This window comes from Sturnira hondurensis, unplaced genomic scaffold, assembly GCF_014824575.4.
Source record: "Sturnira hondurensis isolate 20B ecotype Veracruz unplaced genomic scaffold, ASM1482457v3 Scaffold0004068, whole genome shotgun sequence".
Classification (NCBI taxonomy): Eukaryota; Metazoa; Chordata; class Mammalia; order Chiroptera; family Phyllostomidae; genus Sturnira; species Sturnira hondurensis.
Genome location: NW_028076699.1, coordinates 7,044,321 through 7,066,722, shown reverse-complemented (window position 1 = coordinate 7,066,722; position 22,402 = coordinate 7,044,321). Strand labels below are relative to the sequence as shown.

At 37.8% G+C, this 22,402-nt stretch overlaps 1 protein-coding gene and 1 pseudogene across 1 annotated transcript in view; both read left to right on the top strand.

Annotated features, from left to right (window-relative positions):
• Positions 1 to 22,402, top strand: part of RNF11 (ring finger protein 11) — a 46,436-nt gene that overhangs the window by 6,406 nt on the left and 17,628 nt on the right. The gene's annotated exons all lie outside the window — the stretch shown is intronic.
• Positions 4,454 to 4,613, top strand: LOC118985071 (uncharacterized; annotated as a pseudogene).

Below are 22,402 nucleotides of genomic sequence, written 5' to 3'. Positions count from 1 at the left end.
TGGTTTGTTTTCTATGTAGTTCAACTTGCCCTGATTTTTATTAAATAAATAAGCAAAGATTATTTGTTTGCTTATTTGCTTATAATTTTTGTTGCAGGGGGTTTGTTTGTTTATGCCCGATCTCCCACTCTGGATGTCCTTTGATTAAAGCTGATTCTTTGCTGTTAAGAATGTATGCACCTTTAAGACTAGGGCAGTCTGTATCACTTTAATTCTGGAGCTAATTATAGGGTAACTTGAGAAGATGGTAACGAGTTACTTGGTACATAAGATCCAAAAACTCGACTTTCTTAAAATATTTTTTAGTTAATACTTTCTAGAAATCTTTATATTTTATTATAAAATCCAGATCTTTTAAAATCGTAATACTTTAGAATGGGATCCTTTTTTAAAAGGTCTTAATTTATTTGGTTTCTTTTAAACAGAAAAATTGTCACAGAATGGCTGCTATAGGTTCCTCATGACTCTTTAAATTCAGCTTGCATCCCTTCTTCCTGCCTTCTGTCTTTATTATGTCTCAGCCAAGTTAAAATCTGGGAATGGGGGGGGGTGGGAGTGAAAAGAGAATAATTGTAAATACAGTTGGAGTTAAATGTTATTATTTCTTTGTCATTTTGACTCAAGCCCTTTTTGAATATAATTATCTTCTGTGTAGTATCTTCCTTCAAATAAAGAATTATTTCTGTCATTTATTCAAGTAGGTTATTTAAAAAATAGGCTGTAACAAATTTCCGGAAGTTGATTCCTTACCAGTAACTTTTAATAATAAATTCTAAGTATATTTTATTGGTTATGCTATTATAGTTGTCCCATTTTTTTAAAGATTTTATTTATTATCTTAGAGGGGAAGGGAAGGAGAGAGAGAGAAATATCAATGTATGGTTGCCTCTCATGCATTCCCTGCCGGGAACCAGGAACTGGCCTGCAACCCAGGTATGTGCCCTGACTGGGAATTGAACTGCGATCGTGTGGTTCGCAGGCCCACGCTCAATCCACTGAGCTACACCAGCCAGGGCTTATAGTTGTCCCATTTTTTATCTTCCCTTTGCCACTCTCCGCCTGGTATCCCCATTCCCTCCAGCATCCCCCCCCCCCCGCCCGCTGCCCACACTTAGTTCATGTCCATGGGTGGTACATATAAGTTCTTTGGCTTTTCCATTTCCTATATTGTTCTTAACCTCCCCCTGTCTATTTTGTGCCTACCATTTATGCTTTTATTCCCTGTACCTTTTCTCCCATTCTCTGCCTTCCCCCTCCCTGCTGATAACCCTCCATGTGATTTCCATTTCTACGATTCTGTTCCCATTCTAGTTTGCTTAGTTTTGGTGTTTTTGTTGTTGTTGTTGTTTAGGTTCAATGGTTGATAGTTGTGAGTTTGTTGTCATTTTACTGTTCATAGTTTTGATCTTCTTTTTCTTAGAGAAGTCCCTTTAACATTTTATATAATAAGGCCTTGGTGATGATGAACTCCTAAATTTAGCTTGTCTAGGAAGTACTTTATCTGCCCTTCCATTCCAAATGGTAGCTTTCCTGGATAGAGTAATCTTGGATATAGGCCCTTGTTTTTAGTGACTTTGAATACTTCTCGCCAGCCTCTTCTTGCCTGCAAATTTTCTTTTGAGAAATCAGCTGGTAGTATGGGAAGTCCTTTGAAGGTAACTCTTTTCTCTTGCAGCTTTAAGATTCTTTCCTTATCTTTAATCTTTGCCAGTTTAATTAAGATGTATCTTGGTGTGGTCCTCTTTGGTTCCAACTTGTTTGGGACTCTGAGATTTCTGGATTTGTATGTCTATTTTCTTCTCCAGATTGGGGAAGTTTTCTTTCATTATTTTTTCAAATAAGCTTTCCTTTTTTTGTTCTTCCTGTTCTCTTTCTGGCACCCCTATGATTCAGATGTTGGTACATTTAAAATTATTCCGGAGGTTCCTAAGCCTCTTCTCATTGTTTTGAATTTTTGTTTCTTCTTTCTGTCCCAGTTGAATGCTTATTTCTTCCTTTTGTTCCAAATCGTTGATTTGAGTCCAGGTTTCCTTCCCTTCACTTTTGGTTCCTGGTATATTTTTCTTTATTTCACTTTGTATAACCTTCACTTCTTCCTTTATTTTGCAGCCATACTCAAATCATTTCTGTGAGCATCCTGATTACCAGGTTTTATGAACTCTGCATCCGATAGGTTGGCTATCTCCTTGTCACTTAGTTCTTTTTATGGAGATTTGATCTGTTCTTTCATTTGGGCCATATTTCTTTGTCTCCTCAATTTGTTGTCATCCTGTTAGTTGTAAGGAGTGGAGTCTTAGGTATTCACCAGAGTGGAGCAATCTGCTTTGTGGAGTTGTAGCACTGTATGTGGAAGGGGGTCAGAGAGGGAATAGTGCCACTTGCTCAACTTTTGCCCTGCTTTAAGTCACTTGCCTCCAGTTCCCACAAGGAATTGATGCCCTTCCAGCTCCTGCCCTGGTGCTGATCTCCGGGCGGGTGGGTTTGTGTACATTTTAGGACCCCTGGGTCCCTCAAACACTGTCCTGAAAGACTGGCAGTTTCTTCCCCTGCTGCAGCCCCCACTTGTTTTTGAAGCTGAAGGTTACCAGGCTTTATTTGCCAAGTGCTGAAACCCTGGGTTGCATGTTCTGTCCTAGGTTGGGATTGCTTGTTCACTCACCAGTTGTTCTTCCTCATGGTTTTTATCTATTTTATCTGCATGCAGTTGTGGCATTGCCTGGTCTACCAGCTGCTGCCTCATCATGTGTCCTCTCTGCCCCAGCTGCCTGTCTCTGTCCCTTCTACAATCTGGATGAATATTTCCTGTTTAACACCTTGGTTGTCTGACTTCCATATAGTTCTATTTTCTGAGAGTTCTGGTTGGTTTTTATTTTTAAATTGGGTGTCCTTCTTTTGGTTGTGCTAGGAGGCGAAGTATATCTACCTGTGCTTCCATCTTGAGTAGAAATCCAATAATGAGTTTAACAAGCACTTACAATATTGCTTACAAGCCCAGAATTCAGGACTTTTGCAATTGTGATATAAATGAAATTAAGAGTAAGATGATAAAGATACTAAAAACTCACAGTAAGTAGAAAATGAGTGAAAAATGTAAGGAAAAGCTGCTTATAGACAACCAAAGTGTGTGTATTTAATGGCAGAAGAGATTGCTATGTGCAGTCAAGAAGTGATAAGGGAGAACTAAATGTATTTTCTGCTCTTAGAGAGGCTGTCTGACCTTTTCATTTTGACATTCAATTTAGCTTTATGGTATGTTACTTTTGAAGTCTTAGAGTTCCTTTATTTTCTCTAATTAAGAATATTTTGCCCTGGGCCAGTAGCTCATTTGGTTAGAGCCCCATCCCAGTATGAGACATATTCGATCTTTGGTTAAGGCACATACAAGAATCAACCAATGAATTCATAAATAAGTAGAAAACAAATAGATATTTATCTCTCCCTCTTCCTCTCTCTCTCTCTCTAAAAATAATCATTCAATTAAAAAAAGAATATTTTGAGTTCAGTTTAATGTGAATGCACGTACAAGGTCTGTCTGGAAAAAGTCCAGCCATTGTTAATGTAAGAGAAAAGTTTGCATGATGTCAGTATAACCTGGCAGCCAAGGAGAGTAGACTGGAATGCCCATGCATGAACAATGATGACTTCACTGTAGTAGTCAGTGAGGGCAGTAGATAGATGCCATTGAGTGAGCATGTGTATTGTGTGGCTGACACATTCAAAATGACTGAGTGAGTAGAGCAACAAATCTGCATCGAAGTTTGCATTAAGCTTGAACATTCCTCTGTGGAAACTATTCACATGATTCAGAAGGTCACAGTCATGGGCAGCTGGTGATTGACAGCTTTATCACAACAACACTCCTGCTTATGCATCAAGTCTCGTGCACAGTTGTTCCGTGAAACATCAAAGCACCTCGGTTACTCAGTCCCCCTACAGCCCAGATTTGGTGCCTTGTGACTTTTGGCTTTTCCCAAAATTAAAATCACCTTTGAAAGGGAAGAGATTTCACACCATCATTAAGATTCAGGAAAACATGACCAGGCAGCTGATAGTGATTGGAAGAACTGTGTGAGGTACCAAGGTGCCTACTTGAAGGAGATTGAGGTGTCATTGTACTTTATACAATGCTTCTTATATCTTCTTTGATAAATGCCTCTATTTTTCATATTATATGGCTGGATACCTTCTGGACAGACCTCGACATATACCTAGCTTTTAATTAAATAGCCAATCTGGAGTGTGCTCCCAGGGGCCATTTGAGTAATTATCTTGTTACTTAACCCAGAGAACATACAGTAAAGTAACTAAGGGATCCAAAAGTGTGAAAAAGAAAGCAGTTGTCCAGATATATTTGTTCTGAATTTCTTTAAATTTTCTGAATTTCTTATGAAGCAGAATGACTTTAAGAGTGAGACTTTTGTAACTGGCCCAACTAATTAAAATTACATATACTATCACTTCTCGGCCTTTTGGCTAAGATCAAGTGTAAAATTACACATACTTTTGTATAACCTTTTAATTTTTGTATTTGGGGGTGGGGGGCAAAACAGTTTACTGTAAACTGAGTAGCAAGGTTTTAAGGATGAAAAACAGCACCTTAATACCTATTTTCTGTCAGTCAGAAAGTATGTGTTAGGTACCAAGAGGAAACAAGAAGAGTCCTTTACTCATGAGGAGCTGCCATTTTAATTAAGTGGACAAGGTTAATGTATATATACAAAGCATTTTTTAGTTTAGTATAAAATAGTATATAATCAAGTATTACATTGTTAGATGTAGACTTTGAAGTTGGGGGATTGAGTTATGATAAGGCAGTGACTCATAAATTTACTTTTTAGGTTCTAAAGACTTCAAATGAAGTTTATGTGTGTTAAAATGAATAAAAGCAAAAGAGCTGTCCTTATTAAACTATGAGTTGGGGAACTTGGAGCCAAAAGAATAATGACTAGGTTGTGAGCATGAAATTAAGGGGATTCATATAATTTCAAACAGTTCAAGTATAATATACAGAAATGGGCAAAAGCAGGTTTACCGTTATAATACAAATAAATACTATAATAATTAATAAACAATAATACAAGAATAAGCTGTACTTTACGTACAACTGTAAACCTTCTTTTGCCAATCCCATATATGTTTATGTAACCCATTTTATTGTTTGTATATAATAAACAGTATATTTTTAACAGTATATCTATCTTAACTGTATAGCCTAATGAACTTTTACATAGTAGAATCACTATTAAGACATAGCCTATTTCTACCGCCCAAAAGATTCCCTCATACCCCATCCAACAGTCAATACCTTTTCCCCAAAGATAACCACTATTTTGACCTCTTATAACCATGGTTTTGTTTTGCTTAGCTTTGAATTTAAATAGAGTAATTCGTTCAGCATTGTGAAATTAATTTGTGTTCTTATATGTATGTGATAGTAGTTCATGTATTTTCATTGCTGTACAGTATTTAACAGCAGGTATATTTTAGTTTTTCCTACAACATTTTATTACAGTAATTTAAAAAAATACAGAGAAGTTGACAGAATTGTTTGGATACCCATATTCCTACCACTTAGATTCTACAGTTAACATTTTTGCCGTATGTCTTTACACATAGATATCCCTCTATCAATCCATCCTCTTTTTTGATGCACTTCCAAATAAGTTGCCAAATAGTTTTCCAAAATGGTTTCACCAAGTTACACACCTGTCAGCAGTGTGTGAAAGTTCTATTTGCACTACATCCTTACCAGCACCTGATACTGTTGGTCTTATTTTAGACATTTTGATAAGTGTGTAGAAGTATTTTAATGTGGCTTTAATTTGCATTTCCCCAATGAGCGATTCATCCCAATTCGCATACTAATACATGTTTTTTGTGGCTGGCCTCTTTCCCTTAGCATAACATTTTCAAGATTCATCTGTGTTATAGCATGTATCAGGATTTCATTCCTTTTTGTTGTGAAATACTCCATTTTATGCATCTATCTCATTTTGTTTAGCCATTCATCAGTTGGTGAACATTGAGTTTCCACTTTTTGGCTCTTATGAATGCTGCTGTGAACATTTGTATACAGATGTGTTTTTATTTCTCTTGGTTATATACCTACTAGTGGAATTGCTGTGAGGTATAATTCTATGTTTAACTTTCTGAGGAACTGCCAAACTGTTTCCAAAGCACTTGTACCATTTTACATAACCACCAGCAGAGCTCAAGGGTTCCAGTTTCTGCATGTTGCTGCCAAAACTTACTATCTTATTATTATTACTATTATTATAACCATCTTAGTGACTATAAAGTATCTCATTGTGATTTTGATCGCATTTCACTAAAGGCTAATAACATTGAACATGTTTTCGTGTTCTTATTGGCCATTTATTTGTATATCATTTTTGGAGAGGTATGTGTAGATCCTTTGCCCATTTTTAGTTGAGTTGTCCATTTTTGAACTGTAAGGGTTCTTTATACATTCTAGTCCCTTGTCAGATACATGATTTGCAAAAGTTTTCTACCATTTTGTGGATTATCTTTTTACTTTCTTGATAGTGTTATTTGAAGCACAGAAGTTACTAGTTCTAGTGAAATTCAGTTTTTTTCTTTTGTCACTTTATTTTTTATTTTTATTTTAAAGAAAGGCGTATTGCCATGTGTAGTACCTCATCTAAATGTGTTTGGAGTCTTGGAATTTGACTACCCTACATTCTCCTACAGTGTACCTTAAGAGTTTATTTGGAGGTTCTAGCAGGGGGATGCAACTACTCCTATACCCTTCACTGAAGACTGGTCCTCTCCTCTAGTAGGGAAGGTTGTCCTCTTTGACCAAGTGTGCAGCTTTGGGAGGGATGCACATGGATCGATGAGAGAGGAAGGGGACACCAGCCTAGCCAGCCATATCTGCTGAATCAACTTTGGTGATCAATGGGGTGACAGATGTCGCAGCCAGATCACCCTCACATCTTCCTTTGCGCTTTAGCTTTTGGTATAGTGTCTAAGTTTTGCCTAAGATGATAAGGATTTACTCCTATGTTTTCTTATAAGTTGTTTTTTAGCTTGTACAGTTAGGTATATGATCCATTTGGAATTAATTTTGGTGTGTAGTGTAGCCTCAAATTTGAATTTGAAGCATCAAATTTAATTTTTTGTGAGTGACTATCCTGTTGTTACAGCACAATTTTTTTCTTTGTTAAAATTTTTTAAAATTATATTTTATTGATCATAACTATTTCTTTCAGTTGTCCCAGTTTTTCCCTCTTTGGCCTCCTTTATCCAGTACTCCACATTCCTTCAGGCAGCCCCCACACCATTGTTCATGTCCATGGGTCATACCTATAAATTCTTTGGCTATTCCATTTCCTATACTATATTTTACTTTTCCATGGTTATTCTTTAACTACCAATTTGTACTTCTTAATCTCCTCACCCCTTCAGCCATTCCCCACACCCCCCACCTATCTAGAAACCAGCAAAACACTCTCCATATCTATGATTCTGCCTCTCTTCTTCTTGTTTGCTTAGTTTGTTTTTTAGGTTCAATTGTTGTAGATTGGTACTATTTTTTTCTGTTTTATTGTTCACAGTCTTGATCTTTTTCTTAAATAAGTCCCTTTAACATTTCTTATAATAATGGTTTGGTGATAATGAACTCATTTAGTTTTTTCTCATCTGGGAAGATCATTATCTGCCCTTCAATCCTAAATGATATCTTTGCTGGGTAGAGCAATCTGGGTTGTAGGACCCTTCTCTTCATGACTTTGAATATTTTTTGCCAACCCCTTGTAGCTTATAAAGTTTCTTTTAAGAAATTAGTCTTATCTGAACTCCCCTATAGGTAACTAACTGCTTCTCTCTTGCTACATTTAAGATTCTCTCTTTATCTTTAACCCTTTTAATTATGGCCTATCTTAAAGTGGGCCTCTTTGCATCCATGTTGTTTTGGAACTTTGTGTTCCTGGACTCGCATATCAATTTCCTAGTTTTCTTTCATTATTTTTTCAAATAGACTTCTGGTTTATTGCTCTTTCTCTTCTACATCTGGTACCCCTATGATGTGAATGTTGGAACACTTGAGGTCGTCCCAGGTGCTGCTTACACTGTCCTCATTATTTTGCATTCTGATTTGGGACTTGTTCTTTTTTCTTCTTGTTCTGATGGGTTGTTTTTTATTTCCTTATGTTCCAAGTCATTGATTTGATTCTCAGCTTCATCTACTGTTTCCCTACAAATTGTTCTTTATTTCAATTAGTGTATCCTTTGTTTCTGACAGGATCTTTTTTGTGCTGTTGAGGTCCTCACTAAGTTCCTTGAGCATCCTTGTAATCATTGTTTTCAACTGTGCATCTGATAGATGGCTTAACTCCATTTTGTTTAGTTCTTTTTCTGGAGTTTTGATCTGTTCTTTCATTTGGGCCACGTCTCTCTATCTTCTCATTTTGGCAGCCTCCCTGTGTTTGTTTCTGTGTATTAGGTAGAGCTGCTATGACTCCCTGTCTTGATAGCATGGCTTAATATAGTAGGTGTTTTGTGGGCTCCAGTGGCACAGCCTTCCCTATCACCCAAGCTGGTACTCAAGGTGAGACCTCGTCTTGTAGTTGAGCTTTGATTGCTGTTGGCAAGTCAATGGGAGGGATTTACCCAGGCCAGTCAGCTACAAGGACTGGCTGTGACCACAGACCACCAACCTCTGCCCTCCATGGAAGATCATCTGTGCAGGGGTGGTGTGGTGGTGCTCTAATGTGGTCTGTAGCTGCCCACTGGATGCACAGGCTCTGGGGTTTCCCAGGTGGTGCAGGCCAAGGTCAACCCCAACCTGTCTTCTGTCCCAGGTCACCCTGCATGAACTATAAAGCAATCTGAGATGGCTGCCACTGTGCTGGGCTTGGAGATTCCCAGGCAAAGCCAAGCTGTGATCCTAGGCTGGCTGCTACTAGTGCTGGGCCTGTCAATCAGCCAACCCGGTGCTGAAGCTCAGAAGGAGTGAGTCTGAGTAAGGTTTTGTGTGTGCTCTTTAAGAGGAACTGCTTGGGACTCCAGAACTTTCTTCTACCAATTCAATCCCTACTGGTTTTGCAGCCAGAAGTTACTAGGACTTATCTTTCTGGCACTGGAACCATGAGCTTTAGGACCCAATGTTGGGCTAGGACTCCTCGCTCCCGCTCCCAAGGCATCCCTTCTGAATTTTTATCCACCACGCGTGGATGAGGGACCAGCCCGTTCTGCATCTCTGCCCTTCCTACCCGATGGATGTAGATTCTTTAATTCTGTAGTTGGACTTCCATTCAACTTGATTTCTAATGGTTCTGAGTGATGGTTCTATAGTGGCTATAATTTCCATGTGGTTGTACAGGGAGTTGAGCTGTATTTACCTGTTCTCCCATCTTGAGTAGAAGTCCCTACAGCACCATTTGTTGAAACAAGTGTTATTTCCCCATTGTCTTGGCATTCCTGCCCAAAATCAGTTGTCCATAAGTGTAAGGGTTTATTTCTGGACACTTTAGTTATGTTCCATTGATCTTTATATTTATCCTTAATGTTAGTACTACCCTAGCTTTCTGGTAAGTTTAAAGTACAGAAAGTGTGAATTGCTAACTTTGTTATTATTCAACATTGTTTTCACTACTCTTAGTTTCTTTAATTCCTTATAAATTTTAGGATCAGTTGTTAATTTATGCAAATAAGCCAGCTGGGATTTTCATAGGGTAACATTTGAATTTTTCTTTTTCTTTTTAAAAGATTTTATTTATTTATTTTTTGAGAGAAGGGGGAAGGGAATGGAATAGAGAGAGAAACATTGAGGCATGTGAGATACATTGATTGGTTGCCTCTCACACACCCCCAACTTGGAGACCTGACCTGCAACCCAGGCATGTACCCTGACTGGGAATCAAACTGGTCACCTTTTTTTTTTTAAATATTTTATTTATTTATCTTTAGAGGGGAAGGGAAGGAGAGAGGGAGAGAAATATCAATGTATGGTTGCCTCTGGTGTGTCCCCTGCTGGGAGTTGGCCTGCAGGGAACCGGCCTGCAACCCAGGCATGTGCCCTGACTGGGAATTGAACCACAATCATGTTGTTTGCAGGCCCGCACTCAATCCACTGAGCTACACCAGCCAGGGAAACTGGTCACCTTTTGGATTTCAGGCCAGCACTCAGTCCACTGAGCCACACTAACCAGCAATAATTTTTTTTTTAAGGTTTTAGGGGGAAATGAGTGAGAAAGAAAGGTTGAGAAACATCAGTGTGTTAGAAAAACATCTATTGGCTGCCTCTTGTTTGCCCCAGCTGTGGGCCTGGCCCTCAAGCCAGACATGTGCCCTGATTGGGAATTGATTGGGTGACCTTTCAGTTTGGGGGATGACACCCAGCCCACTGAGCCACACCAGTTAGGGCTTGAATTTTTTTAATGAACCCATATTGAAACATCATTATCACCCAGACTTAATAGTTTACATTACAGTTTTATTCCTTTACTCTTTGGTGTTGTACACACTGTATAAGTTTGGACAATGTATAATGACATGGTTCCATCATATAGAATAGTTTCCCTGCTCTAAAAATTCCTTATTCATCCCCCACCCCCATCCCTGGCAGCCAGCGGTCCGTTTACTATCTCCATAATTTTGCCTCTGTCAGAATGACATATAGAGTCATACAGCATGTAGTCTTTCATTTGACTTCTTTCACTAATACAATAATATGCGTTTAAGTTTCCTTTAGTAATATGCATTTGAGGTTACTCCATGTCTTTTCATGGCTTGATAGCTCATTTCTTTTTAGCACCAGATGGTATTTCTTTGTCCGGATTTACCACAGTTTATCTATTCACCTAATAAAGAACACGTTGGTTGCTTCTAGGTTTTGGCAACTATAAATAGAACTGCTAAAAACATCTGTGTGCAGGTTTGGGTGGAAATAAGTTTTTAACTACTTTGGGTAAATAGCAAGAAACACAGTTGCTAGACCACATTTGGTAAGAGTATGTTTAGTTTTGTAAGAAACCACCAAACTGTCTTGCACAGTGTCTGTGCCACTTTGCATTCCCAATGGCAGGGAGTGAGTTCCTGTTGTTCACATCCTAAATGGCATTTGATGTTGTCAGTGTTTTGGATTTTTCCCATTCTAATAGGTATATAGAGTGGTATTTTTTTATGCTTGTTTTAATTTTTAATTCCCAGTGTTTCTAAGTGTAACGCCACCCCCTACCCTCCCCACCCCCCTACCCGCTGCTTTAGGTGGGATAGGATAGCAAGTGGTGAAGGGGTTCGGACATTTCCATTCCCGCAGAATGGAAGGCTAGAGCCAGCTGGATTTGAGTGTTACCCTTTTCTCAGGTTAGGGTCTGATAAAATCACAGATGGCTGGCTCTGGCAAAATAGTTTCTCATGGGGGCAGGCTTTATTAGAATAGAATGCTCTTGGTGTGTATCAAAATGGTTTCTTTCCTCCTCCCCCTTTTGGAAGCACATTTTTCTCTGGTGTTTACTGTGAGACCCTGGTAGAGCTCTTGGAGATAAAATTTACAAAAGTGTGAGGACCCTCTGGAGTTTTTAACTCAGACTTGTCCTCTCTGAGGCCCCAACAGTCCATTAATTACTGTTCAAGTTTTCCTACCCCAGCATGGTTTCTGCTCTGGTAAGTTGTGATTTTTCTGTATCCAACTCTCTTTCTCTTTAATTTTTCGATCAGTAGTCTGCACTGTGACCTCACTTCTCTGGTCTAAGAAGAGTTGATTTTTCAGTTTGTTCAGCTTTTTAAAAAAATTTATGGTGGAATGGCAACTTAAAAATTCCTTATGGGCCAGACCAAAAACCAGTTCTTAATTTTCATAGTAATTCTGTGAAAGTGGTTGTTATTCCCATATTATAAAAGAAGAAATAGGATTTGCAGTAGAATTGTGCATGTTATGAGAATTGAGTTTTAAACAGTAGAAGTAATGGTACAGTGTGGCAGAAGAATAAAAGTAGATATGATATACTAGATTTGGCCCAAAGGCAGTCGTGGGAGCCTGGGACTCCATTTCTAGTAGAGTGAATCTGTCAGAAAAATGGGGTATTGGGATGAAATGGTTTATACAGTGATAATTGAGGTAATGAGATAATTGAGTAATTGAGCTAACTTCCTTTATAATGAAGTGGGTTATCTAAAAATATTTCATACATCATATAATGGTAGGTTTCGTATTGCCCAGCAGTGTTCTGCTAAAGTGACAAAAATACCCCTGTATATAATATTTATTTTGTCATTTGAAGGTAAATAGAGCTGCCCCTCAGCAAAATGCTGAAGTTAGCAAAGTATGCTTTTGGTGTTCCCATGTCCTTTCTTCTATTCTCTTGGTGATTCATTCCCCTTTTACCTTTTTTCCCTCCCTTTTGTAGGAAGGGCTCTCTGTTTAACCTTTCCCTCCCAAATCAAAATAAAATATGGTATATTTATCATTAATTGCTTTTAAGGCACCAATTTCTGTCTATTAATTAAGGTTAATGGTGGTACAGTAAGTCCTCGAATAACATTGTTTCCTTCAACGTGGTTTCATTATATAATTAATGAAGGGCGGGGAGGATTCTTGGCTTAGGCCACTGTCTGTGTAGAGTTGGCATATTCTCACTTCTGCATAGTTTTCTCAGTACTCCAGTTTCCTCCCACATCCAGAGATGTGTACTTGGGGTGGATTGGTGTGTCTCAGGTGTCCTGTCTGAGCAAGTGTGAGTATGCCCCGTGATGGAAGGGCATCCTGTCCTGGGCAGGTTCCCTCCTCATGCCCTGAGTAGCCGGGATGGACTCTGTTCACCTTCAACCTGGAACTAGAATAAGTGGATTGGAAAATAATTATCTTAACTTGTTTTTATTAATCTTTCTTAAATGTATGGATAGCTCACATTTATTCAGTGTTTAATATTAGAGTTTAATGTAAAAATCTAAATTTTTACATTAGCTTTGTCAGCATATTTGGTTCCAAAATACTTACCTGTGGTAACACTGTCTTACTAAGACTGATTCTTAACTGGGCCCTTTTCCAAACTTCACAATACTCTTCATTCTCACTCCTCCCATAAATCACTGAAATATTTACTTCTGAGCAGATTTTTTATCTCAATTTTATAATTTCAAAATTACTAGATTAGTTATCACACTGTGGAAGTGATAGAGTCTTGGATTATGTAGGACTATTTGTGTTATTGGGATAAGTCTGTTTTGCTTTTAATTCTTGTACCTGGTTTTAATCTTTTTCATTATCTTTTCTCACTGTCAGATGGTTCTCCATCTACTGTTAATGTGTCTGCCCTTGTAGTACCTTTTCTAAAATTCTGCATATTGGACAATCAGATAATCAAACTTGTCATAATATTTTCTACCTGCTGCCAATAGACATCCCAAAGACAATGCCTATGAGTAAAGAAATAATTTCATTTGTGAATAAACTATTTTGGGATTTCATACACAGGCATCCCTGTTTCTCTTTTTAAGTTACAAAATATTTTTAAAGTTTCCTTGGCACAAATTTGCTTGAGTAAGTAAAGTCAGTCTTAGCAGGAAATCCACATGCATGTGAGAGTAGAAAAAGATAAAGGAACCCTCTTTAATATTGAGGTAAGCTTATCAGTGCTTCATTTTTCACATTACCCCCCCCACACACACACACACACCCACGTGGTTTCCTTATCTGGGTTGATTGATTGATTTAGAGGGGAAGGGAGGAAGAAATAAAGGGAGAAAAACATCAATGTGTGAGAAACACTGATTGGTTGCCTCTTGCATGCCCCCCCCCAGCCCATGCATGTACCATGACTGGGATCAAACCAGCAACTTTTAGGTTTACAGGACAACACCCAACCCACTGAGCCGTGGAAGTCAGGACTCAAGATGCTTTTTATTTTATTCCTTAAAACATGCTTTAATTAGTCAGAACTCCTTATAAGACCTAAGTTCTTAAACTTAATGTAATCTTTAGGTTGATGAATATTTAACCTTTAGGTCCACAGATACCTATAGGGTCAGGGATAGAACTGCATTTCACTAAAACTGATTTCTTTGGTAATCTTATGTATTCATTCAAAACCAATATCCTAGAAGGGGTCCATAACTTTCATCAGATTGCCAAAGGGTTCTGTGCCACGGCAGTCTCTGAGTTGCAGGTCATGAGCTAATATCACTGCTGCCAGAAACCACAAAGCTTTTGGGGTTTGAGCCAGAGTTCTGATGAAGGTGTGTGGTACAGGAATTCAGTTAAATTTTTGCTGTTGCAGCACTATTAGGTAAATTGTTAGACCTCATTTAAGACTAGGTAGCATGAAATGGGGTCATTTTTAAGTGGCTGAAATTCTGAAATCTATTGAGAAAATAAGCTTGAAGTATAATTTCTTAGTCATTGTTGAAAAAATTTTGCATCACAATCTCAAAAAATTGCTAACTTTCAAACATTTTTTAAAACTCAAAATAAAAAATACATTTACACCATGCTTCAGTCTATAAAAATGGAAACAAGTTTCTTACATCTCTATATTCTATTTTTTAAAAGCTCCTAGCCAAAACCTTCTAAAAGTGATTTCACCACCCGCAGTAGTAGGTTCATGACTTGCAGCTTAGAAAACACTTCATGATAAAGCGCCAAAAAGATAAGATTGTGAGATATATTTAAAATAGTTGTGAGTCCTGAGTCCTGAGACTTCAAACAAGGTCTCTTAGGAATCTAAACTTGCCTCTCTATAAAAACATTTTAGAGAGGTGGGTATATGCTTATACCATGGGGACAGTCATTAAGATGCGTGTGCCAGGTCCTTTGCATTCATTTTACTTATTAAGGATTTTGGACTTTATCCTAGAGCAGTGGAAAGGTAGCCACTAAAGGATTTGGGGCAGGGAGTAGTTATATAAATTGTATTTGCATTTTAAAAGGAGATCTTTGGGAACAGTTTGGAAGAGGATAGTGGATATGGGATGACTAGTTAGAAAGGCACTGCATTAGCTATAACATGTTAGCTAGGGTGTTGGCAATAGAGATTGAGTTGTGTATGAATTCTGTTGATATTTAAGAAAGAAAAACAGCAGAACTTAGTAATGGGTTATATGGGAACAATGAGTCCAGGAGATTAGGATATAGAAACCTCAAGGACAGATTAGGGAGAAGATTGGCTGGCTGTAAAGGGGTATAGGATGTGGAATTGAAAGTGGATTAGTTTGTTTTAATGAAAAAACGTGTGATAGGGAGGGTCCAGTGCAAAGAAGAGGTTGAATGGGCCAGCAGCCAAACTTTATAGTATAAGTTTTCTGAGAAGGTGGAAACCAGTGGTATCCAGACTTGGTAAGATTGGCCTACATAAAAGAAAACAAAATCTTTAAAATTATTTTTAATTATTATTAATTAATAGTACATTCATGTCAAATTCTACAAGAGCACAGAGATGAAGCATCTTCTGTTCTCCAGCCACTGAGTTCCACATCCTATGGGCAACTAATATTGATGCATTTGTGGATCCTCCAAGAGATTTTATACACATGCAAACAGAATACCCCTTTACACAAAACATAACCCATTATATGCACCCTTTTTTTTTTCACTTTCTATATCTCGAAGTTGTTTTCCAATCAGTACAGATAAGCTTAGTTCTTCCCTAGGGTTGTACGTAGTATTTCTTGTATGTACCATTATTTATTTAACTAGTTCCCTATTTGATGGACCCTTAGGTTGTTACCATTCTTTTGATAATGCCTATCTCTTAAGACAAAAAAACTAACTAGAGATATGTAAACCTGTAGATAGGTCTGTATACTTGACAGTAGGAGAAGTTAAGGCACCCAGATGTTCTGGGTTTAGAAAGCTAGGTGGCCCATGTTGGGGCCAGCCAATGGAAATTGAATATTTAGGTTAAAAGAGCTGATATGAGGAAACTTAGTTGATCAAATTGAAACCACAAAAGTTAGCATTCGTGCTGCCTGTCACTACCAGACCAATAAGTAGAGACAAGGATTGAATCTTCATGGGCACTTTCTTCAGATGGCCAGTGATCTGAGGTGATGGTGGCTGCTTACAAACCCTCAAAAACCATCTTAATATCCTTTTTTGGCCCCACCTTTTTATGAGGAGAATAAAGGGTGGGTGACAGTTTGTAAAAAATGTTAATTGGATAGAAGGGTAGGTAAGAGGTTTGGAAAAAAGACTACTTTGATAAGAGCAGCAGTCCAGCAGTGATCTTACTGGTCCTTCTTTGTCCGTTGATCAGCAATTCTTTATCTGCATCACCAGTGATCCCTGACTGGAACACGGTGCTCAGATACTGTCTCCAAGGCTTGCAGACCCCCTGGGGAACAAAGGATTGAATTGCTCCTAGAATCACATGGTCATGCATTCCAGTTCCTGGAATAACAGCTATCCACATGCATTAGTCACTTAAGCCTATCAACTAAAGCTAAAATCTTTAACTCTTGAGTTCCTCTATCAAAATGAGCAGTAATTATACCTCACCTAAGGAAGTCTGGCCAGGCCAGTAAACCAGATGGGGGAGAGGAGTCACTGGACCAGAGTCTGAGACGACAGCCAGGAAAATTCCTGAAACTGCATGTTTTTGTCATTTGAAAGTCACTTTCAGAAGACCCCTTTAATAGAGAAGAATTAAGACTGTTTTTGGTGGCCTCAAATTGGGACCCTTCATTCAAGATTAGATGGATCTAGCCCATCTGGAGGGCAAGAAACCCTCTTTAGGGAAAAGACTGAGTTCAGAACCTCTTTAAGAAGACATGACTGCCTAATTTCCAAAGAATTTGTTTTCTACCATTCTTTTTCAGTAGTAGAACTTGTCATTTTAATCTAAAATAGAAAAATTGGTTAAGTTATAAAGTTGTTTGCAGAGTGACTTAAGACACTTTCAAGCAGTTCTAATTGTTTTCAACAACTTCAGTGTGTCCATGCTGTTACTCACACAGTTGGTTACCATAGCCAAGTATAAAGTACAAATTATGTAACAGTGCACAGGTGCTAGAGGAAGTTTGAGGTGGGAGAACTAACTTTTGGTTAGAGTTGTTTGAGGGTGCTTCTTGAGTATCCAAAAATCAAGACTTTCCTTATTCCCTTGTTTGGATTTTTTGCATATATCCCTTCAGATGGTTTTTCTTGTTCCCTGACAACCATCTAAGTTCACATAAGTGTCTCTTAACCTGTTTTTTTATTTTAATTTAATAACTAGCGAGAAACTGAAAACCATAAACTCTCTTCCTAGAAAAAGTACAGACTTTTGCATGCAATTTTAAGGAATTCATGTATTCCCTTAAGCCCTGGGCCTTAGATCAACAACCTCTGGTTTATTATATCAAACTTTTGTTCCTACCACCTTTAATTGTCCTCTTTAATATATCTAGTCTGCCACAGCCATGTAGCCTGTTAAAATATAGCCTATGTGTTACAGCACTTCAATGATTCCTCAATGCTTGCTACTTAATATAAAGGCCATTATTTAAGAACATTTGATGTCCTCTATCTACTCTGGGAAATTTGACTGAATGGAGGATGTGAGAGGGTCACACAGCTGTTTCATAAACCAGACTGAACCAGATATTCCTGATTTACAGTATATAGCATGTTCTACCATTGGGTTTCGTTATATATTTCTAAACCAAGAGTAGTTTGTAGTCTCTAAAAAGATATTTTGATGGCCCTGGCCAGGTAGTTCAATTGGTTAGAGCATCATCCCAATATGCCAGGGTTGCCGGTTTGATCTCCAGTCAGGGCACATACAAGAATCAACCAGTGAATTCATAAAAAAAATAGAACAACAAATTGATATTTCTCTCTCCCTTACTCTCTTCTCTAAAATCAATTCAACAACATTAATTTCCACTAATATGTATAACTTTACACTCCAAATTGCATTGTTGAAACCAAATATGTTGCTTAGCTAATGTGTAGTACCCTACGTGCAAGGAACTCTCAAAAGAATATTGGACAGCCCTGACCAGCCCTGGTTCAGTTGGTTGGGCATCATAAGGCAAAGTGAAAGGTTGCTGGTTCAACTCCCGGTCAGGGCATGTGGGTGGGTTGTGGGTTCAGTCCTCTGGGCACAACCATCAATGTTTCTCACATCAGTGTTTCCCTCTCTTTCTCCCTCCTTTCCCCTCTCTCTAAAAATAAATAAATAAAATCTTTTTAAAAAGAACATTGGACTAAAGTATATATATTATACAGGGGTGAGCAAAATAGGTGTATAGTTGTGAGTACACAAAGCACTGTTTATTCTTATATTATTATTTATTAATTATAGTATTTATTTGTATTACAACTTTAAACCTACTTTTGCCCTGTATACATGTGACTGATTCACTGTATCTTAAAACTATATGCTACAGCATGGATGAACCTTGAATACATTAGGCTAAGAGAAAGAGGCCAGACACAAAAGATCACTTTGTATGATTTGATTTATGTGAAATGTCCAGAATAAGAACAGGTTTGTGGTCAGTGGCTGGGGGAAAGGCAAATGGGTGGTAACCACCTAATGGTTACAGAATTATTTTTTAATCCTCTAAGAGATGTTTTCTTCTGACAGGGTAGCATTTTCCATCTTTTTCTTTTTTTAATCATTTTTAAAATTTTCAGTTATAGTTGACATACTTTATTGTATTTACATTCAGCTAATGTACAGAATTTTATTTTGGAGTGTTGAAAGTGGAAGTATATAGAGATGGTCATTGCACAACATTGTGAATGTACTAAGGGGCACTGAGCAGTTCTTTTTAAAATTGATTAATTTTATATTATGTGAATTTCAGTCAATTTAAAGAGTGGATGGAGTTGGCATCAGTGATAATAATCATGTTCTTGGCAGAATTACATATACATTGTGACTTGCCTCTGCATTGCTTTCATTTTCTATTTGGCTTAGATATTGGATTTTCTTTTATTTTTATTTATTTTATTTAGTTACACCAATTTACAAGGTTCTCTTTCCTTTTTATAGGTGCAAATGAAATATGATTACATAAGAGTAACTATAACATCATCTTAGTGCTCTAATACAAGTACAGTTAACATTTCATTGTATATTTCTTTTATTCTTTTTCCAAATGAAATGCTTTTATTTAAAAATTTTTTATTGTTCCTCAATTACAGTTGTCCCAATCCCACCCTCCCCCGTTGCTCTCCCCTGCCCTACCTTCCTCCCTGCTCCCGCAATCCCCACCCACCCCATTTCCCTGCGCCCATGTGTTCTTATACATGTTCCTTGACTTGACCCTTCCCATTCTTTCCCCCACTATCCCCATCTCCCTGCCCCCATCATTGTGAATTTGTTCTTTATTTCCATGTCTCTGGTTCTGTTTTGCTCATTTGTTTGTTTGTTGATTAGGTTCTGCTTACAGGTGAGATCATATGGCATTTGTATTCTACCACTTGGCTTATTTCACTCAGCATAATGTTCTCCAGTTCCATTTATGCTGTTGAAAGTGTAGGAGCTCCTTTTGTCTTTCTGCTGCATAGTATTCCATTGTGTAAATGAACCACTGTTTTTTGATCCATTTACTAATAGGCACGTGGGTTGTTTCCAGCATTTGGGTATTGTAAATAATGGTGCTATGAACATTGGGGTGCATAGATATCTTTAAATTGATGTTTCAGGACTCTTAGGGTATAATCCCAGCAGTGGGATCACTGGATCAAAAGGCAGTTCCATTTTAAGTTTTTTGGGAAAATTCCATACTGTTTTCTACAGTGGGTGCACCAGTCTGTATTCCCACCAGCAGTGCGCTAGGGTTACCTTTTATCCACAGCCTCACCAGCATTTTTGTTAATTTGTTGTTGATTTGTTAATGATGGCCATTCTGACCAGTGTGAAGTGGCATCTCATTGTCATTTTAATTTGCATCTCTCTGGTGGCTCATGATGTTGAGCATCCTTTCATATGTCTTTGGGCCCTCTGTATGTCCTCCTTCAAGAAGTGTCTGTTCAGGTCCTTTGCCCATTTTTTAATTGGACTGTTTTTCTTCCTGGTGTGGAGTCTTGTGAATTCTTTACATATTTTGGCAATCAGTGTCCAGTGTATCATTGGTAAATATGTTTCCCCATAAGATAGGTTATCTTTTTATTTTGTTGATTTTTTAAAAAGATTTTATTTATTTATTATAGATGGAAGGGAAGAGAAGGAAAGAGAAACGTGTGTGGTTGCCTCTTGCACAACCCCACTGGGGACCTGGCCTGCAACTGAGGCATGTGCCCTGACTGGGAATTGAACCAGTGACCCTTTGGTTTGCAGGCTGGCACTCAATCCACTGAGCCACACCAGCCAGGGCTATTTAGCACAGTCTTAATGTTGAGATCCAGGGCATTCTTGGTATCCATCTTAAAGAGCACCATCATAAAGTAACTCTGTTTTCTTCTTTCCTATGTTATGATATGTTACATGAAACAACATGAACAATTAGAAGGCAAGTATTAGGGATATGGTATTGAATGAATAGTGCATTTAAAAGGAAAAGGAATCACCTGTGTAGAAGTTGCAACAACTGATCCAGCTAGAGGATGTAGAAAACCTACTTGGTCATACTAATTTTAGGCCTCCTCAAGAGACCCTGGTTGTTTCAGAGAAGCAGTCTTACAAGATCCTTACTCCTTTCTCTTCCAGCCAAAATACACATATTTCACTGGGCTTCTAGGAAAAAATCTCATGTTAAAATGTAGGCATTTGCCAAACAAATTTCAACAAATGGTACTGGAACACCTGCTATCCATATAGTACAAAGACCCCTTTCTCACACCATGTACAAAAATTAACTGAAGTAGTTTGTATCCCTAAATGTAAGAGCGAAAGAAAACTCTTAGAAAATACAGGAGCGAGTCTTCATGACCTTGAATTAGGCAAAGCCTTCTTCAATATACCAAAAGCATGGGTGACCAAAAAAATAAGGGTGGACATCATCAGATTATGAACCTCTGCTTCAGTAGAAGAGTGCTTCATCAAGAGTAAAAAAGTCCATAGGATGCAAGAAAATAGTTATAAATCATTTATACGATGAGGGACTGATGTCTACGATTTATAAGGAACTCTTATAACTCAATAAAGACAAAACCCAATTTTTAAAAGGGTAAAAGGATCTGAATAGACATTTCTGTAAAGAAGATATAAATGGCCAGTCAGCATGTGAAAAGATGCTTAACATCATTTGTTTCCAGGAAATGCAAGTCAAAACCATTGGGGTTTGGCAGTGATTTGGAGAAATTGGAAGGAACCCTAATTCACTGATCGTAGGAATGTAAAATGATACAGGTGCTTTGGGAAAGTTTCGTTAGTTCCTCAAAAGATTGAATATAGAGTTACCGTATGACCCTGCACTTCTGCTGCTAGCTATATATCCATGAGAAAGGAAAACATGTCCACACTGAAATTTGTACAGAGAAATAATGCTTATAGCAGTATATTCATAACAGCCATAAAGTAGAAACAATCCACTTGTCCATCACTGACTAATGGCTATACAAAATATGGTATATACACACAATACACTATTATTCAGCAATAAAAAGGAATAAAGTTCTGATATATGCTACAACATGGGTGAAATTTGAAACCATGATCGTATTTATATGAAATATCAAAAATAGACAAATCTATAGAGAGAGCAACTTAATGGTAGCCTAGGGCTGGGGAATTTGGGGGGAAATTGGGGAATGACTGCTAGTGGGTATATGGGGTTACTTTTGGGTGATGGTGAAAATGTTCTAAAGTTGTGATAATAGTTACATAATTTTTAAAAAGATGTTATTTTTATTTCTTTTTAGAAAGAGGGGAAGGAAGGGAGAAAGAGAGGGAGAGAAACATTGATGTGCAAGAGAAACATCAATTGGTTGCCTCTCGCACATCCCCAAGTGGAGACCTGGCCTCTAACCCAGGCATGTGCCCTGACAGGGAATCAAACTGATGACCTTTAAGTTTGCATCTGGTTCTCAGTCCACTGAGCCAGAGACAGTTACATAATTTTTTAACATACTAAACATCATTGAATGTGTTAATTATATTGTGTGAATTATATCTCAATAAAGGTATTATATTAAATGTAGGCCTTTTACCTTATATTTACCTTTTATCATATTCAGTGCTGAGATATACTGTTTTAAACTTTTCAATGCTTTTTAAAATCAGAACATATATTTTAATTGGTATGTACAGTTACTGGGTTGAAATAGTTTTCCATTTAGCCTCAAAAACTATTAGAATCCAAGAAATACACTTCCTAAAGTGTTATTTCGCAAAATTCTTTCAACCTAGGTTCAGTAGTCTTTGGAGGAAATTGATTTTTATTGGTTACGTTAGTTCTCACCCTTTAAAAAATAACTTAAAGGCGGGAGGGGGGATATCTGTTAGAGAACTTACTGCACTAAATGTAATAACAGACTTCCTGAGGTCCAAAGCCAACCCTTGGCTGCTAC